This window comes from Crassostrea angulata, chromosome 4, assembly GCF_025612915.1.
Source record: "Crassostrea angulata isolate pt1a10 chromosome 4, ASM2561291v2, whole genome shotgun sequence".
Taxonomy (NCBI): Eukaryota; Metazoa; Mollusca; class Bivalvia; order Ostreida; family Ostreidae; genus Magallana; species Magallana angulata.
In genome coordinates, this window is record NC_069114.1 from 23,268,360 (window position 1) to 23,289,622 (window position 21,263).

Consider the following 21,263-nt stretch of genomic DNA (forward strand, 5'->3'; position numbering starts at 1 on the left):
TAACGTCGAATTTTTCTATTATATTAAAGAACTAAGACTTGTCAGCGGTGATGATTTGTGCTTAGGTCCAAACACTGTTTCACTTTCGGTTTGCCAGAGTGACTGCATAGGAGAGTTGATTAAAATCAACTCCCAAAAATGCTTTATAGCTCCACTGATTGGCCCAAAATTGTTCGACTTCTGATGAACTATGAGTATCAACAAGAAAATAAATATCATTTTTTTCGACATTTTTCCAAAATATTTTTATACGTTTTATATGATCCGACGCCAAACCCCGATTCAGACAACCAATCTTAATAGTACTCATGTTTACAGTATAAAATAAAAAGACATGCAAGAGACCGGCAGATCATCGTATTAGAGTGTAAAAATAAGTTGTACATGCAGTCATGCATAGATTGATGCTTTTCTTTATAGAACAAAATTTTCCTCCCCATTATTACCGATTCCTGTACCATACAAAAATCACACTTTCCATCAACCCCCAATCACTGGTGTTTTAAGAGGATGAAGTCACCCCATCTTACAATACATATCTGCATGTAAATGTATACATCAATGGGCATGTTAAAGTATTTCATAGAAATAAAGTATAAAGAACACATACTATAACCCAAACAAATAATTGTGCTTACTCAAATGTGACGAGCATTAGCACCAGTGAATGGACTCGACAGTCATTAGCAAAATGTACGCTTGAATAATCACGATAGTATTTGTAAACACTTTTTAGCTCACCTGAGCCAAAGGCTCAAGTGAGCTTTTCTGATCACAATTTGTCCGTTGTCTGTCGTTGTCGTCGTCGGCGTCGTTGTTGTAAACTTTTCACATTTTCATCTTCTTCTCAAGAACCGCTGTGCAGATTTCAACTAAATTTGGCACAAAGCACCACTAGGTGAAGGGGATTCAAGTTTGTTCAAATGAAGGGCCACGCCCTCTTAATAGGGGAGATAATTGAGAATTATTGAAAATTTGTTGGTATTTTTCAAAAATCTTCTTCTCAAAAACTATTCGGCCTGGAAAGCTTAAACTTGTGTGGAGGCATCATCAGGTAGTGTAGATTCAAGTTTGTTCAAATCATGGTCCCCGTGGGTAGGGAGGGGCCAACAAGAGGGAGATCAAGTTTTACATAGTAATATATAGAGAAAATCTTTAAAAATCTTCTTTTCAAAACCTATCAGGCCAGAAAAGCTCAAATTAAAATGGGAGCATCCACAGATAGTGTAGATTCAAGTTTGTTCAAATCTTGGTCCCCGGGGGTAGGGTGGGGCCACAATTGGGGGATCAAGTTTTACATAGTAATATATAGAGAGAATCTTTTTAAATCTTCTTCTCAAAAACTATTAGGCCAGAAAAGCTGAAATTAGAGTGGAAGCATCCTCAGGTAGTGTAGATTCAAATTTGTTCAAATCATAGTCCCTGGTGGTATGGTGGGGCCATAATTGGGGATTGTTTTTTTCTTCATAGGAATATATAGAGAAAATCTTTAAAAATCTTCCTCTCAAAAAACAATTTGGCCAGAAAAGCTCAAATTAAAATAGAGGGATCCTCAGGTAGTGTAGATTTAAGTTTGTCCAAATCATGGTCCCCGGGGGTAGGGTGGGGCCACAATAGGGGGATCAAGTTTTACATACACATGTAGGAATATATTGAGAAAATCTTTAAAAATATATATTCTTATCAAAAAATATCAGAAAATACCAGAAATGCTCAAATTAAAATGGAAGCATCCTCAGGTAGTGTAGATTCAAGTTTGTTCAAATCATGGTCCCCGGGAGAAGGGGCGGGCCACAATAGGGGGATCAAGTTTTACATAGGAAAATTTAGAGAAAATCTTTGAAAATCTTCTTCTAAAAGAATATTAGGCTAGGAAAGCTCAAATTTGAGTGGAAGTATCCTCAGATATTATAGATTCAAGTTTGTTCAAATCATGGTCCCTTGGGTAGGGTGGGGCAACAATTGGGGGATCAAGTTTTACATAGGAATATATTGAGAAAATCTTTAAAAATCTTCTTCTAAAAAACTATTAGGCCAGGAAAGCTCAAATAAGAGTGGAAGCATCCTCAGGTAGTGTACATTCAAGTTTGTTCAAATCATGGTCCCTGGTGGTAGGGTGGGGCCACAATGGGGGATCAAGTTTTACATAGGAATATATAGAGAAAATCTTTAAAGATCTTCTTCTTAAAAAAATATTAGGCTAGGGAAGCTCAAATTTGAGTGGAAGCATCCTCAGATATCATAGATTCAAGTTTGTTCAAATCATGGTCCCTGGGAGTAGGGTGGGGCCACAATAGGGAGATCAAGTTTTACATAGGAATATATAGAGAAAATCTTTAAAAATCTTCTTCTCAAAAACTATTAGGCCAAGAAGGCTCAAATTAGTATGTAAGCATCCTCAGATAATGTAGATTCAAGTTTGTTCAAATCATGGTCCCTGGAGGTAGGACGGGGCCACAATGGGGGATAAAAATTTTTATACAGAGAAAATCTTTAAAAATCTTCTTCGCAAAACTATTAGGTCAGGAAAGCCCAAATTTGGTTGGAAGCATCCCCAGATCGTATAGATTCAAGTTTATTTAAATAATAGTCCACGGGTGAGGCCATAATGGGGGATGAATTTTTACATAGATGTATAGAGAAAATCTTTAAAAATCTTCCTTTTAAAGACTGTTGCCCAGAAAAGCTTAAACTTGTGTAGAGGCATCCTCGGGTAGTGTAAATTCAAGTTTGCAAAATCTCAGTCCCTAGTGGTAGGGTGGGACCGTGATGGCGGTTTGAATTTTTACATAGGAATTTATAGAAAAAATCTTTAAAAATATTCTGGGAAAGTTTTCGGTCCAAAACTCAGTACTTAGTGTGAAAGCACAGGTTATGCAAGCACAGGTTATGCAGATTTTAGTTTGATGAAACCATGATTCCCTAGAGAAAAGTGGGGCCATGAAATGGGAGGGGTACATAGGAATAGAGAAAAATCTTCTTACAGGTACAACAACAAAAGGGGCTTGGTATTTTACCAAAAAAAGAGGTGGATAAAAATTGGCAGATTTTAATTTTTTTTTTAGCAAGATCTACTGTACTTAGTTGTCAAGATATTTTGATACTGTAATGCTAATTTGATCAGAATTAAGGCAATTGCTGCTCAGGTGAGCGATGTGGCCCCTGGGCCTCTTGTTTTTGGTTTTTTAGCTCACCTGAGCTGAAAGCTCAAGTGAGCTATTCTGATCACATTTTGTCTGTCGTCCGTCTGTCCGTCTGTCCCTCCGTAAACTTTTCACATTTTCAACATCTTCTCAAGAACTACAGGGCCAATTTCAACCAAACTTGGCACAAATCATCCTTAGGCAAAGGGGATTCAAAGTTGTGAAAATTAAGGGCCACACCTGTTTTCAAGGGGAGATAATTAGAAATTAATGAAAAATTTCGAGAAATTTTCAAAAATCTTCTTCTCAAGAAGCAGAAAGCCAGGAAAGCTGAAACTTGTGTGGAAGCATCCTCAGGTAGTGTAGATTCAAAGTTGTGAAATTCATGACCCCTAGGGGTAGGGTGGGGCCACAATGGGGGGTCGAAGTTTTACATAGGAATATATAGAGTAAATCTTTAAAAATCTTCTTCTCAGAAACTAAACAGCCAGGAAAGCTGAAACTTGTGTGGAAGCATCCTCAGGTAGTGTAGATTCAAAGTTGTGAAATTCATGACCCCCAGGGGTACACTGTAGGATGGGGCCACAATGGGGGGTCAAAGTTTAACATAGGAATATATAGAGTAAATCTTTAAAAATCTTCTTCTCAGAAACTAATCAGCCAGGAAAACTGAAACTTTTGTGGAAGCATCCTCAGGCAGTGAAGATTCAAAGTGGTGAAAATCATGATCCCTGGGGGCAGGGTAGGGCACAATCGGGGGTCGAAGTTTTACATAGGAATATATAGAGTAAATCTTTAAAAATCTTCTTCTCAGAAACTTAACAGCCAGGAATGCTGACACTTGTGTGGAAGCATCCTCAGGTAGTGTAGATTCAAAGTTGTGAAAATCATGACCCCCGGGGGTAGGGTGGGGCCACAATTGGGGGTCGAAGTTTTACATAGGAATATATAGAGTAAATCTTTAAAAATCTTCTTCTCAGAAACTAATCAGCCAGGAAAGCTGACACTTGTGTGGAAGCATCCTCAGGTAGTGTAGATTCAAAGTTGTGAAAATCATGATCCCTGGGGGTAGGGTGAGGCCACATTGGGGGGGGGGGGGGTGTGAAAGTTTTACATAGGAATATATAGAGTAAAACTTTAAAAATCTTCTTCTCAGAAACTAATCAGCAAGATGATTCTTTATAATTGTTAAGACTTTGGCTCCAGGACAATTCTTCGGCCTCACAAGAAGATTCAGAGTAAGATGTAGCTAAATATCCCATATATAAACAATTGTAAAGGATCTTTTTGAGAACTGCGATACTCAACATGTGATATGACTATAAATTTGAAGCAGGCAGCTATTTTTTCATTAGAATCTTTTTGTATTACTGAATTGAGTTATTGCCCTTGATTTATTGATTCTTGATTATTTTTAATTAATGCATCCACTGTTAACCAATTATTGTGATGATTATTTTTATACAATAATAAATATTCAATGTATATAAGTTGTTCTGCATAAGTAGTTTTGGGTAAGGCCGGATTAGTTTGTTTATCTTTGATTTCCAATTTTTAGATATTATGAATTATTTTAGGCCTGCACATATATAGGGACAATGTCTATTGCATTTCGATGAGCGACTGTTTGGGTGTAACCTTGAACAGGTATGGATAGATTGAGAGTGTGGACATCCCTGCTCTATCTAATCTTCGTGTTTTCTAGCCTATGATACAGAGTGTGCGGTCATTCCTGCCCTGTATCACATTAATACAAATGTGCTGTCATACCTGCTTGTATTGGTGCTGGTTGCGGCGGAGCACTAGTGTATGGTCATCCCTGCTGGTGTTCTGGCCTTTCTAGCGCAAGTGTGCGGTACTCCATGCTTGGCGCAAGTGTGTTGTCATCCCTGCTTGCGTTAACGTTGGTACCTGTTCAGTTGCGTAGGTGTGTGGTCATTCCTGCCTGCGTAACGTTGAGTCCCTATATATGTGCAGGAGCAGTGATTAAAGTCTGCTCTTGTAAATAATGGCAGCAATCAGGGCTATCCGAGTTCCAAGGGGGAAAAATGGATTTTATTTATACAGGATCTACATGTATTATTGTACATTGTCCAGATTGTTTGTATTATGACTCCGTTAAGCTGACTTTATCATACCTATTGTTCCTCAGATGAGCGATGTGGCCCATGGGCCTCTTGTTTGTTTATTTAACCTCTGTTGACCTTTTTGAGTGAGACGAATGGGAATTCTTTGGTGTAAATTAACTTCAGTTTTTTCCTTTCATCTTAAGAAAGAGCAAAATGTTCATTTAATAATTTTGAAAGCAGATCGCTGATTTCGGGTGGAAGATCAGGAAAAATGCTTACACCTGTGCCAGGCGGAAGTTTTTGAGCTGCTTCCAGGATCTCATCGCGGTTAATTAAGCTAACCATGCGTATGATGATGTTCTTTTTCCCATGTTTGCCATTTGGTAATCGATGAGCAGCTTGAAACTGGATATGCTGCATAACACCTGGATCCATTTTTAACCGGGTTTTCCAACGGAAAAGTCCAGTTATTAAAGTGGTGAAAATGGCGGGCGGGCGGCTGCCAAAAGGTTACCCTCATTGTACGGATAAATTCTCCTACAGTGTTCAAGATAGGAAGTTGTTCTTTTGCAGATCAATTGTACATATATCAGAGATGTGCATATTGCTAGGATTTTGATTTCTGATAATTTATCGAAAACATACCAGCTTTTGAACTTTATAAGTCATTTTTAGCAAAATATTGCATATAGGGTACCCTCATTGTACAGATAACTCATCCTACAGTTTTCAAGATAGGAAGATGTTCTTTTGCATATCAATTGTACTTATATTAGAGGTGTGCATATTGCTAGAATTTTGATTTCTGATTACCGTAATGTCTCGTGTATAATACGCACCCCCAAAGTTGACCAAATAATGGCGAAAAAACAGCAGGTCCTATATAACACGCACCCAAAAAATGGCGAAAAATCAACGGCTGCCATTTTCCCCCAAACTATCGATGTTTCATGTTAATTTTATAATCCATGCGCAATTTCTTTAATTTTGAGATCGGAACATAGCACAGACGATGAAAATCGATGGCCGCCATTTTCCCAAATAACTATCGATGTTTAATGATAATTTTTTAACCCAAGCGTAATTACTGTAATTTTGTGACCGGAACATGGCCTAAGCGATATTAGAGTTAAAGTTCTTACACTTTTAATTAAAAAGGACGGCATGATTTACATGGGCGGTATCAAATATCATTTGACACTTCGTAAAGAGTTTCTTACAACATCGGAGAAGTAGAAGATCATCATACGTAGAGAAGAAAGGCAACCGAGCTTAGTGCTTAAAAGTAATAATGTTTGCAGACATAAACCAGAAATGATTTGATTGATTAATTATAGTCAAACCCTATGATTGTTGTTTAAATAAACATTGTGAAGAAACGTACATATGTCGTCATTATCAATGACAAGTACAAATGATCGATGTAACGTTAATTTTAGCAGTGTCTATGTAAAGCAATAACGTTTAACTGCATAACGGGACACAAAGTAATTATAGGTAAGTTTAATAAAATCAGAATAATTGCTTATCTACATGCACTTGAAAACACCCTGTTAAGTCCCGACACGAGAGGGGTGCATGCTTCTGACACCGGAAATTGTTAAACAAACATTGACCACGCGCGGAGTCAACAGGTGGCTGCTTACGTAATGGCGAATACACTGGCGATATTTAAACTTGTTTGATGCAAGAAATAGTGTTAAGAGAGGATAAATATTTCAATACATGGGGGAAAAAATTAAGAATAAGGTATTTCTGATGCAGTAAATTTAGTATACACTCATTCAATTTGCATAACACGCTATATCGGCAGTCACTAATCCCGTGGTATCAAGAATCATGGCTTGAAAAAATGGGGTACAATTTTTGTCCTATGTATAACACACACCCCCCACTTTTGATCAAATTTTGGCTGAAAAAAAGTGCGTGTTATACACGCGACATTACGGTATTTATGAAAAAAATACTAGCTTTTGAACTTAGTCATTTTTTGGCAAAATGTTGATTATAGGGTACTCCATTTCACTGGATACGGGTTGACATGGATTATGGATACAGTTCACATAAAAGAATATCTGAGATATCCTCATTTGCTCCTGGTAGAGATGCCTCGATTTCCGCTATGTTTGTTTTAATACCCAGAATTTCCTCCTGAACGCACTCAATCAATTTGTTATGATTGATATACATGACCGCAAAGCATTCAGCCATGTCTTTTCCTTCAAACATTGCTTTCACTTGATGAATATCATACTCTTTTTTGTTCGGTTGTTCTTTATCTGTTTTATTTTGTTATCAACTTCCATTTCGACTGGTTGGTTGAACACGAAGTTCTTATTATCGCTCGCCATTGTTCATGTGAAAAGAATGGCGGCGATAAACCTGTATATCTGGTATAGAGCTCAAGTCAAAACTCAAGAAAAGCACACTGAATTAAGTTTTTGTTTTTGTTTTGTGGGTTTCTTTGAGTGAGTAGTTATCACAAAAACGTTTCTTTTTTCCGGGGTACTTATTTATAACCTTCAAGAAAAAACGACTCACCGGAGACCAGTGGTGACATGTCCTACACCTTCATTTGCGGAACCGGAATTGGTTCCGGTCCATATCTTTCTTATGAAGAAACAGTGGAAGTTTTAATTCAAACAAAGATTGTTTATAACTTGAGGGTGTGTCATGACCTTGACCCAAGGTCAATTGGGGAAGTTCAAGGTCATTGTTTAAAAAATGCTTATTTTCTGTCTGTGTCATGTCTTGTATAAATGGAAATAATTAGAAGCTAAAATTTGACACAAACCTTGCTTGTGTCAGCCTGCCACTTAAATAGATACTCATCCCCACCCACAGTCTGAAAATAGCCTGCCCTGATGTATTTTTTTTTAAATCTGTGGGGAAAACATTTTCGGAAAATAAATAAGGCTTTGGTATACCAAAAATTCAAAATGTTTAATAATGGCTGCTTGACATGTGGATTATCGTTTGATTCCAGTCATATTTGTTAACATAAGGATGCAAATGTCTTGATGCATTAACTGTTAAGTTAAAATAATATTGAATTTAAATAATACACCCCTGCGAATGTGTTCGGAATGTTTCCTTTATCGTTGCTAAGTAAGTAATAAACCCAGAGGTGCTCGAATGAAAGTTCACGAGACTTCACCAATATTTGTTCAGTTCCTGTGAAATTTTGAGCGGAAGTATAAGTGTTCGGATAATATTCTCAAAATACGTAAGTACTGGTCGTTTTTCATATCATATCCTACTTTGATTTATGTTAAAACGGGAAAAGCTTTCAAGATGTATGTCTTATTTAACCATCTAGCAGTTATTTATATTAAACGATAATATTCAGAACAGAGTTATCGTTCGTGTTCAAACACGTGTAGAGTGGTTGAAAATATTAACATTGGGTTGCTTAATAAAATCATAGCCATGTTTGATGCTTGTGGTGTGCAATACCATGTTTAAACAAAAATAATGGGTGTCTGTTTTGCATTTAAACTTAGCATATCGAGCCATTTTCAAGGAACATTCTGCATAAAATGGTATAGTCTGTTTCACTATTGATGTTATTACTAGGTCAGGCGCGGATCGAAAATTAATCCTCAGGAGGGATCTCTTTTAAGCATGTTAGTTGTTGCAACAGCAGACAAAAACTAATTTTTGTATAGTCACATTTATTTCTAGAACACATTTTATTCACCAATTGATGAAAATAAAGTTTAAAATCAATAAACCTCTAGATTTTATATTTGACTGTAAGAACCTAGATACTGTGAAATAAACTTTATACACGAGGTACGATTTTTACTGCGAAACTGAACGGGTCAAATAAAACCACGTGGTCTAAAATTTGAATGACAATAACATTCGCAGGGGTGTAATAGAAATTGGTTTGTGTACACGTATTAGCATTAACAGTTTTTAAAATAAATAGAGCAGTTATTCAAAGAAATTGGACAATGACATCACTGGTATTAAGCCAATATGCGTACCATTTGGTACGCATATCATAAGATGGTGACATTAAACTCAACAGGTTCGAAAGTGTACACTGGGATATATATTTATTCAGGCCGTATTTCAGTGGGTAAAATATAAATGTTTGAAGGGCTGCTGCGTCTTTACATGTAGCAACTTATAGAATAAACCAAAATTGCATATTAATTGATATTTCCTCCATAAATGAAAATTCCTTTGATATGCATACATTAAATTTAAGTGTGTTAAATTATGGTTTATAAATAATTTTTAATTAATCTGTGTACCTGTGTATATTCTGTTTTTGTTTGAAATATTTCCTTATTATATTTCTATCTTGTGATTTAACAATTATAGCTGCGTGGATCAAATTATATGCTTAGCATGTTGTTGGGCAATATTTCTATTTATAAAGTTGGTCAATGTTATCATATTACTAATTACATGCATTAGATAAGAGTAATCAGGGAAATTGATACCTACAGAGGGGAGTCTGGTATTTATGTTCATTGTTTACAAGAAGATTAGCTATTGTGAAGACGCTTTATTAAGAAGCTATTATTTTCATTCAAAAATCTACTTCTACCTTTACTATTTGTACTGGTGTGCTATTATGGATTATTGCAGTAAGTGTGTATTTGCCGAGGTACATAACTACGTAACTTTTGCGAAACTTTGTGAACTGAGTCTTGTGCTTACAAGAAGTAATGGGGCCTAAGCGAGCGTCCCGACCCGCTCCATACAATCCAGACTTGCCAGTGAATTGGACGGCAGCAAGACTGAAAGATGCTTTGGATTCTCGAGGAATCGCATACTCCTCTAACGCACGAAGATCGGCGTTAGTTCATATGTACAAGGAGAGTGAATTCCCAGGTTCTATAAATAGAACTTTAAATGATAGTGCACGTTCCCATGATCCTTCACACCAAAACATCAATGATCGGCAATCCCATGATGCACTGTACCAAAACAACAATGGCGACCACAGTGTACTTATCGATCTCGTGTTGAAATTATCTTCAACAGTGCTGTCGCTGCAACAAAATGTAGTACATCTTATATCACAAGTGAACTCGTTGCAAGCAACCGCTATAAATCCATCGTCGACTGCAAGGAATAATGATGAACAAGGAAGCTAAACTCCGGCGAATTCAAGTACAATCGCAATTAATCCCGTGTCGTCTTTCACAATAGACACAGCCTTTGCCCGTATTTCCGCAGCAGCTGCAGGATCGCCAACACAGGGCCCGGAATTGAAGAGGAAGGACGAAATCTCTCCCCCTGGTAGAGACCATCTCGCCTCATCTGCGCCTCCAATTTACATCAGGTAAAGATGTCAATTTAGCATCCTTGTTGATACCATATTTCTCTCCCCTGGACAAAAAAGATGACAACAAGAAGCCGGATAAACGATTGCAGAAGTCGCTAAACATCGGTAATCATTCAAGCTTTCGGAATTTACAAAAAACATAATGTGTTGAGCATACCCCCAAAGATGAGAGGAGTTAGATTTGTAGGAAAGGGACATCATTGACATGGCTACCCGCTACCCAAGCAATGGGTTCTACGAATATCATCATCAATTCAGTCTTATGGCCGCTTCACATCTTAAGTATAATAACATTCTTATCTCATCCCAACACCCAATTTACAGAATATCTTATGAATGGTTTATGTTTTTGCTTTCATACTGGCTCTCAGGATCTTCCAAAGAATTCTCTGGAATGCAAAAATCTAAAGTCAGCTTCATTAAACTCGGACAGCGTTACAGAGATCATAAACAAAGAACTAAACCTGGGTTACTTGTATGGTCCATTTTCAGAAATTCCCTTCCGACACTATCGCATTAACCCTATTGGGATAGCCGAAAGCAAGTACTCTAAGAAAAAGTGCCTCATTGTTGATATGTCAGCACCACACAATGACGAAGAAAATCTTAGCATGAATACTCTTATTGATAAGTCAGAATTCTCCCTGTGTTATGTTACAATGGACGATGCTATTAGACTAATTAAATTATGTGGGAAAGGAGCATCACTAATTAAATCAAACATTACTGATGCCTTCAAGATCATGCCTATATTATATAAGTTATGGCCATATCATGGAATTAAGTGGGACGATAAATACTATTTCTTCAAGCGCCTTGTCTTTGGAAGCAGATCAAGTCCAAAGATCTTTGACGCCCTGTCTTCCACTGTGTGTTGGATTGCAGAGAAAAAATACAAGATACCAAATGTGCTGCACCTGTTGGATGACTTCCTAGTTGTGGTTCCACCATTTGATGATGCTCATAAAGTGATGGAGGGATTCCTGGGGATATTTAGAACCCTCGGGATTCCTCTATCAGAGAAGAAAACTGAAGGACCTTGTACAGAACTGGAATACCTTGGGATAATATTAGACTCCTTGAACATGGAATCCCTGTTTACCGCCAGAGAAGATTGATCGCATCTTATCTATCGTAAATTCCTTCAAAACACGCAAATCCTGTACAATGAGGGAATTGCTCAGTCTGCTGGGACATCTCAATTTTGCCTGCAGGGTCGTTCTGCCAGGTTGATCTTTCATTTCTCACCTGATAGCTTTATCAACCACAGTGGAGCCGCTTCATTTCCATGTTCACTTAGACAGTATGTGTTGGGACGACCTTGCTATGTGGTCAGATTTCTTAAAAAGCTGGAATGGAGTGTCCTTTTTCATCGACGATAACCTGACAGAGGCTGCGGATATGCAGTTGTTTACAGACCTAACCCTTACATCCTCCAGAGGTTTTTACCAAAATAAGTGGTTTCAAGGAGATTTTCCCGACAACATTACCAAGGAATACACATCGATGGCTCTTTTTGAGCTATATCCTATCGTTATGGCCTGCCTTCTGTGGGGTGATACTTGGCCAAGGAAACGCATTCTTTTCCATTGTGACAACCAAGCAACTGTTGACATTATTAGGAAAGGACGCTCAAAAGTTAAAAGCATTATGAAACTAATGAGAACTTTAACCTTTCATGCAGCCTGTAACCATTATATCATTCATGCTGTTCATATTGATGGCGTCAAGAACACTATTGCTGACTCTCTCTCTCGTTATCAGATGCAGAAGTTTTGAACCCTGGCACCAAAAGCCGACCTGACGCCAACACCATGCCTGGAACATTCGCAGCTAATGAATGACTGAAGGAGCAGTTAAACCAATTATGGGACGCATCCTTAAGCAGTTGAACTAAGAGGGCCTACAGCATTACAATGTTTTCTGACCTTCATTTCTATGAGTGGAATTGTATTTCAATCCAACTGTCTTCCAATAATAAATGAAACTTTGCTTATGTATTTTGTCACTCATTGTAAATCTGTTCTAAAACTCAAGTATGACACTATCAAATTGTATTTAGCAGGTATTAAGTTTTACTATATTAGAGCAGGTCATAGAGATTCTCTAAATAACTTTAACCAGCTACCATATGTATTGCGAGGGGTGAAAAAGTCTCAAAACAATATCTCTAACAACAGATTACCCTTTACTGCAAGTAACAACTGTGGCATGTACTTGACAATGGAGCTTTTTCTCCATTTCTAGATCTGATGTTGAAATGTATGTTTTCCTGTGCCTTTTTCGGGTTTCTTAGATGTGGTGAAATTACTTGTAAAAAAGCAAACTCTGTACTTTTTCTAAAAAATTTTTATGTTAGCTTTGGATGTAAATGTTTTGTCCTATGGTTGAGAACGTCCAAGACCGATCCATCCTCACAAGGTGTGGATATTACAATATTTGAGAATGATGTTTTCAAACCTGTACATAACATGTGTCTATATATGCAGACCAGAAGATCTTTGTCGTGCTCTCCACATTCACCTTTGTTCATTATGGATGAATTCAATCATGGACCTATGCATAGAGATAAATTTATTCACCATCTGAGATCCTTACTCATGCGAATTGGCTTGAACAATTCTAGATATGCAGGCGACTCCTTCAGGATTGGGGCAGCCACAGCTGCAGCCGCAGCAGGCGTTGAAGACCATATGATTAAAGATCTGGGTAGATGGTCTTCTGACTGTTACGTTAGATATATTAGAACTGATCCCGAAGTTCTCAAAGACATGCAAAGAAAGCTGTGTAACTTTTGACTTCATATATGAGTACCGTATGTGTGTTTTGTAAACTAAACTATTGGTCATATATAGTATGGAAATAGGTATTAATTTTCATTTTCAAATTCAACCAATCCTTTATCAAACATATCCTTGGGGGCTTCACTCATTACTTCCTTCATTTGGCATTCATTCCTTGGGAATTTCGCCCCAAGTCTATGTTTTAAATTTTTGTTCGAAGTCTTTAAGGCACTTAGAGATAATAATTATACTGTTTATTATGCATAATGATATGTTGGTTAATGTAGTCTAGTTGTCTAGTTAGTATTTTAGCTTTGAATACACCGGTAGTCTAGTTGTCTAGTTAGTATTGTAGCTTTGAATACACCTTGCAGTTGGTTTATTCCTTTATGCTCGCTGGGATCAGCCCCGAGCGCAATCTGTTCTTGTCTCGAGGACCGCTGGAGATCAGCCCCGGGTCATGCTTTGTTCTAATATATGCCCGCTGGGATCAGCCCCGGGTCATGCTTCGTTTTAATGTTTTCTTTGGTGATTCATGCGGGACATGAAGGTGGAGACATTGCAAATAAAAAAAATACATGTACATAACCTGCATTCTTAAATCGGTTATGTTATTTTTTCTGCAATGATCGCTTCCTCCATAACCTGCATAAATCATCAAGGGCCACATTTTATTATTTATATTTACATCTTTCTTTTAACAAATTGATCGTATAAAGTAATCAAAATTATTACTTAGTTATTGTTAATGTACATCAATACGTTAGATATAATAAACAGCCAATTCGCCTTTGATTAGAATTTGAGTCTGATATCATTATGATTTTATCTTTGATTAGAATTTGAGTCTGATATCATTATGATTTTATCAGGCAGTCTGTGAATTTTCTTGGATCTATTAAGGTTTCAACCAGTCAATAAATGGGGCATGTAGATTTTTGATTCTACAGACCTATGAATCACAATTGGACTTTTTAACAAACAAAGGAAAAATTAATTGGTAGATGTAAATATATTACTTTGTGTGCTCCAATATTTTATATTCTTGGAAACCTTACTTTGAACCATAGAACTTTACACAACGTCAATAACTTGCCATCATTTTTGAAAATTAATATATTTACAGAGATATTATAAAAAGATTCCATAACTAGAGTCGAGCTGAGTAGGTCTTCCGTCGAAACTTCGTGTCGCGAAAGGATTGTCCATCAGTCTGATTAAAACCACCTCCTTCTCACACTTGTCAGAGCCTGACAGACCCTGTATTGATAAAAGGTCATCTTTACACGACCATTTTTTCTTACCAATTAGAGCTTTAGAAAAGTGATTGGAACTCTTCAAATGGAGACAAACAAATTAATTCATGCTTGTTTTCTATGTAACCTCTAGACTGAGTATTGAAAAGTTTCACCACTCATTAGACAGATAAAGGCATATCTTCGGTAAATGGAAGTATATTTAGATTGTATGCGAATATAGAGGTCAAGTGGAAATAATCTGTTATTGATACAGGTCTATCAGACCCTGACGAGTGTAAGGAGAAGGGAAATGGTTTTAATGAGACTTGATTATCAATTTATTAATAGTAAGTTCAAAAAATCGAAAATGAGACTCAATTTCAAAGTATTATTTTTATACTAGGCAAGTTCTTCGTTTAATTTACTTCACGTTTAGGATAACTTTAAAAAGAACATCATAATTATATGTACATGTATATAATTAATTTAATTATAACAAAAGCATGTGTGTGGCGGTGGGGGTGCCCCAAAAATCAATTTTCTAAACGCTAACTTCAGGGAAATTTTGGTTGCGAGAAAGGGGGCAGGGGCAGTGCTCCCACTGGACCATCTAAAAGGTACTGTTAGCAGGTTTACAAATGATACCCCTGCTAAGAAAAAAAATCATAACTCACGTATTTCACTATTAAAGAATAATGGATGCTTCTTTTTCTTATAGTGAAACAGACAAGACAGGGTATATTTATGGGTCACAAGCAATTTTTAATGTCAAACTTTAGCTTTTACTCATTTCCATTAATACAAGATATGACACAGACAGGAATTAAGCATTTTTAGCTCACCTGAGCTGAAAGCTCAAGTGAGCTATTCTGATCACATTTTGTCTGTCGTCCGTCGGTCCGTGCGTCCATCTGTCCGTAAACTTTTCACATTTTCAACATCTTCTCAAGAACTACTGGGCCAATTTCAACCAAACTTGGCGCAAATCATCCTTAGGCAAAGGGGATTCACAGTTGTGAAAATTAAGGGTCACACCCGTTTTCAAGGGGAGATAATTAGAAATTAACGAAAAATTTTGAGAAATTTTCAAAAATCTTCTTCTCAAGAACCAAAAAGCCAGGAAAGCTGAAACTTGTGTGGAAGCATCCTCAGGTAGTGTAGATTCAAAGTTGTGAAATTCATGACCCCTAGGGGTAGGGTGGGGCCACAATGGGGGGTCAGTTTTACATAGGAAAATATAGAGTACATCTTTAAAAATCTTCTTCTCAGAAACTAATCAGCCAGGAAAGCTGAAACTTGTGTGGAAGCATCCTCAGGTAGTGTAGATTCAAAGTTGTGAAAATCATGACCCCTGGGGGTAGGGTGGGGCCACAATGGGGGGTCGAAGTTTTACATAGGAAAATATAGAGTACATTTTTAAAAATCTTCTTCTCAGAAACTAATCAGCCAGGAAAGCTGAAACTTGTGTGGAAGCATCCTCAGGTAGTGTAGATTCAAAGTTGTGAAAATCATGATCCCTGGGGGTAGGGTGAGGCCACATTGGGGGGGGGGAGGTGTTACAATTTTACATAGAAATATATAGAGTAAATCTTTAAAAATCTTCTTCTCAGAAACTAATCAGCCAGGAAAACTGAAACTTTTGTGGAAGCATCCTCAGGCAGTGTAGATTCAAAGTTGTGAAAATCATGATCCCTGGGGGTAGGGTGAGGCCACATTGGGGGGGGGGGGGGTGTTAAAGTTTTACATAGGAAAATATGGAGTAAATCTTTAAAAATCTTCTTCTCAGAAACTAATCAGCAAGATGATTCTTTATAATTGTTAAGACTTTGGCTCCAGGACAATTCTTTGGCCTCACAAGAAGGTTCAGAGTTTGATGTAGCTAAATATCCCATATATATAAACAATTGTAAAGGATCTTTTTGAGAACTGCAATACTCAACATGTGATATGACTATACAATTGAAGCAGGCAGCTATTTTTTCATTAGAATCTTTTTGTATTACTGTATTGAGTTATTGCCCTTGATTTATTGATTCTTGATTATTTTAATTAATGCATCCACTGTTAACCAATTATTGTGATGATTATTTTTATACAATAATAAATATTCAATGTATATAAGTTGTTCTGCATAAGTAGTTTTGGGTCAGGCTGGATTAGTTTGTTTAATTTTGATTTCCAATTTTTAGATACTATGAATTATTTTAGGCTGGCACATATATAGGGACAGTGTCTATTACATTACGAGGAGCGACTGTCTGGGGTTAACCTTGAACAGGTATGGATAGATTGAGTGTGTGGACATCCCTGCTCTATTTAATCTTCGTGTTTTCTAACCTACGATACAGAGTGCGCGGTCATTCCTGCCCTGTATCGCATTAATACAAGAGTGCAGTCATACCTGCTTGTATTGGTGGTGGTTGCGGTGTGCGGTACTCCCTGCTTGCGTTAGGTTGAGCTGTTGGCGCAAGTGTGAGGTCATCCCTGCTTGCATTATCCCTGCTTGCGTTAACGTTGGTACCTGTTGAGTTGCGTAGGTGTGCGGTCATTCCTGCCTGCGTAACGTTGAGTCCCTATATATGTGCAGGAGCGGTGATTAAAGTCTGCTCTTGTAAATAATGGCAGCAATCAGGGCTATCCGAGTTCCAAGGGGGAAAAATGGATTTTATTTATACAGGATCTACATGTATTATTGTACATTGTCCAGATTGTTTGTATTATGACTCCATTAAGCTGACTTTATCATACCTATTGTTCCTCAGGTGAGCGATGTGGCCCATGGGCCTCTTGTTTAATATGACTTTGAACATGCGCAACTGACCCTGGATCAAGTTCATGACACATCATCGGTCATAAGGAATCTTTTATTTATATGAAATAGAAACTTCCAATGTTTCTCCTTATATGACTTAGGGACAAATCATTATACACTCTCAGGTCATAAGCAATCTTTGTGTGAAGTAAAAAATTCCAAAGTGGACTGGAAACAAATTTGCACTTTTTCTGCCAGTGACCTTGCCCTTTGTCCTAATGACCTTGGGTTAAGGTCATGACACTTTGTCAGGTAATAAGTAATATTTTTATGAAGTAAGAACTTCCAATGTTTCTCCATCAGAAAGATATAGACCGGACACGAATTTTGCACAGACAGAGGGATGGACAAGGTGATTTTTATTTACCCCCCCCCCCCATCCCCCAATTAATTTTCGTGGGGTATAAAAATCCTTTTCGACCGTTTTGTGCGACACAAAAACAACCTATATTTTTCAATTATTTCTATCATATCACATATAAATATTCATGTAAATGTATGATTTGTATGCACATCTGAGTTCCTCTCATGTGGCCAAAAATTGATTATCGCCACATTTTGAAAAGAATAAAGCCCTTGCACTGTGACCATGTAACCGATAAAATCTAAACAAAACTTGTTTAAAAACTCACGTGAACATTCTTAAAATAATCCCTCAATCCGGACAATAATTTTATTGTGTCAGCCACTATCGCATGTGTTCATTCGATATTTGATTTTTTATCCTGCCTTGAACGCTTGGAGAGTGTTTTATTTTCTAAATTCTGCTTACAATTTTGATCTCTCTCTCTCTCTCTCTCTCTCTCTCTCTCTCTCTCTCTCTCTCTCTCTCATTTTTGTGCAACCCTATGAAAACGTCAACTACTTTCTACGATATCTGTAAAACCTCTCAGCAGTATTTAGCGGAAATATTCGTGGGTAAATAAAAAAATTTTAAGTTGAAATACAAGTCAATCTTACAAGTACAGGTCAAAATCTCGAATAAACAAATATCAATAAACATGCACGTGTGATAGCGCACATGTAGAAGAACAATAAGCTACCGCAGATCACTTGTCAACTAGCGCAGGATCTCCTTGGCTATGTGCGAAGGGTGATCATCATTTTAAGGTTTAATCTTTGTGGTTTTTCGTTGTTTATCTAAAACATTATTAGTATAATTTTTAGAACATTTTAGACTTATAAAATTCACCATTGTTTTACGTCTGACAATGTTTCTGATTTGGAATAATATCGCTTTTATCAATTTTTAGAACGACTCTTAAATTTATATTCTATATGTTTAATTAAATAAATTAAAGATGAACACATTTTTAGAACATAAAATATAAAAAACAGACTTTGTGTATAAACTCAAACAAATTTATCATGTTATTAGATAACCGCTGACCTCTAGGAAATGCAGCCGCGACCGATCTCCTCAGCTGCGGATTAGGGATCATATAACTTACGTAAAGGTAAAACACACATAGAAAGCTCAACACCCAGGAAGGTTTAAAATGTTTGCAGTATGATGACTAAACTCTAATAAATATAAGTTTTTTTCCCTTAAATCCCACAGTTGATCTATCTGTCTGATACTGCTTCAGTTTGAGAATCACATTGCTTTTATGAATTAACAGAGCGATTTCTTAATTGACACTCTATCGTTAAATTCAAATTAAGAAGTGTAAGCTTTAATGTTTAGTCAATATTAAAACGATTCTTGTGTTTACGGCTAAATAAAATCACATATGACAGACGCGACTCTTGTGTATTAGATACCCGCTGACCGCTAGGTAGTCCAGCAGCGACCATGGCGACCGATTTTCTCGGCCACGGGTGAGGGATGAGTTACGTAATGACGCACACAACTAAGAATTGAGGTCGATTTGAAATGCTTGCAGCAAAATGACCCAAATCTATTTCATGGAATATTTTTTTTTTAAATTCATTTTATGTATCTCACTAGATAAGAAAAGGAACGTTTATATTTACTCATTTTTGTTTTTCTTAACGGTTGTCCACTATAAGAACTAAACAGAGGTGACTCCAAAAAAAAAGGCTGTAAGAAAAACATGTACACATATACTTTTAAGACACTTTTTCTAATGAATTAAAGTATCCCGTATATGCTGGTACACTTCTAGCTGTTAATTTATGTCCGTTATACGCACGAAGACTATTCACTTACTTGCCAAATGAAAACAGGTACATGTTAACAATACAAGCTTTATTATTATGCATTACCGGTACAAACTAATTTTGTAATGACATTGATAACACCATAATAAACTTTTTTATCGACAGCTATAACAAAATATTAACCATTTTTGAGTTATTAAGCGATGACTTTTAAGGGTTCTAGACCCCTAATTTAAAGGGCCAGCCATTTTACAATGGTGTCAAGTGAAAGCCCTCGATATTTTGCACATATTTTGTTATGTACTTGTTCAGAGAAAATTTTAAACTAAAGAGCTACGAGACATAACACATTGTCAACCAAAAATCAGCATTTTTGAAGCACAAAATTCAAATTAATTTTTTGAAACTTAAAAGGGGGAAAACTGTAAAAATAAAACTCGGAGGACAACGTTCAAAGTATCTATTTTCAAGATTTGTGACTTTGTAACACATGTTATGGGCGGTTTTAGAGCCTTTGCGTGCACAGGAATGCCTATATTTTCTTGAAAAAGGGGAATAACTCAGTACCGGAAGTGTTGATTTCAACGATTTTCCTTAGATATTGAGAAATAGTAATTACCAATAAGCCCTGAAAATTTGAACTTTATAGGACAACAAACAAGCAAGATATTTGAGTTTTAAAAAACGTCTAGAAGAAAAAAAAGAATAAAAAGAATTATCAACAGAATAAGTTTTCAACGGAAGACCTTAATAAAATGTGGGATAAAATTTACCTGAATGAAAACTGTACAGTGTAAAGAACTATTTTCATACCTCTTTCTTTTTATGGTGCTAATGGTCAGAAGTTTAGACCAGAAACATTCTATATTAATTTCTAATATTTAAGTATTGCTGAGCTTAAATAGATAATTATTAAAGAAAAAAGAATATGAAATACATGTTCATTTCACTTTCTTCTGTATAAAGAAACTTGAATAAAACTTAATACATAAAAAAAAATATTCAAAGGGGCATGGTCACGATTTTGGTCAACAATTATTTTTCCAATTTTATTATTTACAATGCTTCAGAAAGGCATTTTAATAGGCAACCAAAATTTGAGTGTCATTTTTTGGGTTATAATCGAGTTACAGAGCTTTAAATTCTTCGCTATGTAAACAAAGCGTTTGTTTACATTTTGAACGTTGAAGTAAAAATTTCAGGTTTAAAACTAAAATGAATGTGCTAAACGTCAAGGAACTGTTTATTTATGCTTAAAATGATTAAAAAGATAGACAAATAAGCTGAAAAAAGATTTTTACTGGTACCTCCCTATGTAAACAAAAACAGGGCACAAGCCTTGTTTACATGACACAGAATTGTGAGCCAAGTATCTTGCTTATAACTCAACGAATGACTCTCAAATTTTAATTGATCATTAGAAATGCATTTCTAAAGCACTGTAAATAATAAAACCTAAAAATAGAATGTGACCAAAATCGTGACCATGCCCCTTGAAGAAAAAAATCTGTATGATTCAGATAACATGCTACATGCATATACATGTAATCACCAGATTACTAAAATCTCACTTTAATTTTAAGCGATACAGATATCCAGAGTTCTTCAAATGTTTATATCAAAAAAGTATTCAGATTTTGACAAATATTACTGTTAAATGATGAATTCTTTTATAATCATTATAATAAGGCATGAACCATTTACAGTAAAACTTGTTTAGTACGAACATGGATATAGCGAATTCTCAGATATAGCAAAGTTTTTTTGAGTCCCCTGTAAAATTCTT

The 21,263-nt window shown here is 36.4% G+C and overlaps 1 protein-coding gene across 6 annotated transcripts in view; it reads left to right on the top strand.

The window, feature by feature from the left end:
* The window catches only part of LOC128181529 (growth hormone-regulated TBC protein 1-A-like), a 172,693-nt gene that overhangs the window by 82,344 nt on the left and 69,086 nt on the right, over positions 1-21,263 (top strand). The window lies entirely within an intron of this gene.